The sequence below is a fragment of the Myotis brandtii genome, unplaced genomic scaffold (genome assembly GCF_000412655.1).
Source record: "Myotis brandtii unplaced genomic scaffold, ASM41265v1 scaffold152, whole genome shotgun sequence".
Taxonomy (NCBI): Eukaryota; Metazoa; Chordata; class Mammalia; order Chiroptera; family Vespertilionidae; genus Myotis; species Myotis brandtii.
In genome coordinates, this window is record NW_005355502.1 from 996,032 (window position 1) to 996,944 (window position 913).

Genomic DNA, 913 nt, shown 5'->3' on the forward strand with positions numbered 1-913 from the left:
CTGGGGTGCCTGGCCAGCCTGGGTGAGGGGCTGATGGCTGTTTGCAGGCTAGCCACGGCCCCCAGCCACCCAAGCTCCCAGTGGAGGCTGGCTGGAAGCAGGTATCTGGGATTTATTTATCTTCTATAATTGAAACTTTGTTGCCTTTTGCAGAGGCCACAGCCGGCCAGGGTGGGGCGGGAAGCTTGGCTTCCTCCATTGCCAGGGCAACCAAGCCTCTTGCTTGCTCCAGCTCCGTGGCTGCCGGCCACCATCTTGGTTGGGTTAATTTGCATATAGTCGCTCAGATTGGCTGGTGGGTGTGGCTTGGGCATAGCAAAAGTAGTCAATTAGCATCTTTGTCTTTTATTAGTGTAGATATATACTAGAGGTCCAGTGCACCAATTCGTGCATGGGTGGGGTCCCTCGGCCTGGCCGGCAATGGGGGCCGATAGGGTTGGCCAGCCAGCAGGGGGGAGGGACCGTGGGAGGTTGGCTGTGGGAGCACACTGACCACCAGGGGGCAGCTCCTGCATTGAGCGTCTGCTCCCTGGTGGTCAGTGTGCATCATAGCTACTGGTCGGTTGTCCAGTCGTAATGGTCGCTTAGGTTTTTATATATAGAGATATAAAATACTAGAGGCCCGGTGCATGAAATCCATGCATGAGAGTGGGCGGGGGGGCTCCCCTCAGCCCAGCCTGCACCCTCTCCAATCCGGGTCCCCTCGGGAAATGTCTGACTGCCGCTTTAGGCCCGTTGGGCCTAAATTGGCAGTTGGACATCCCTCTCACAATCCGGGACTGCTGGCTCCTAACTGCTCACCTGCCTGCCTGATCGCCCCTAACTGCCGCCCTGCCAGCCTGATCACCCCTAACCGCCTCTGCCTGCCGGCCTGATCACCCCTAACTGCCCCCCATGCTGGCCTGGTCATCCC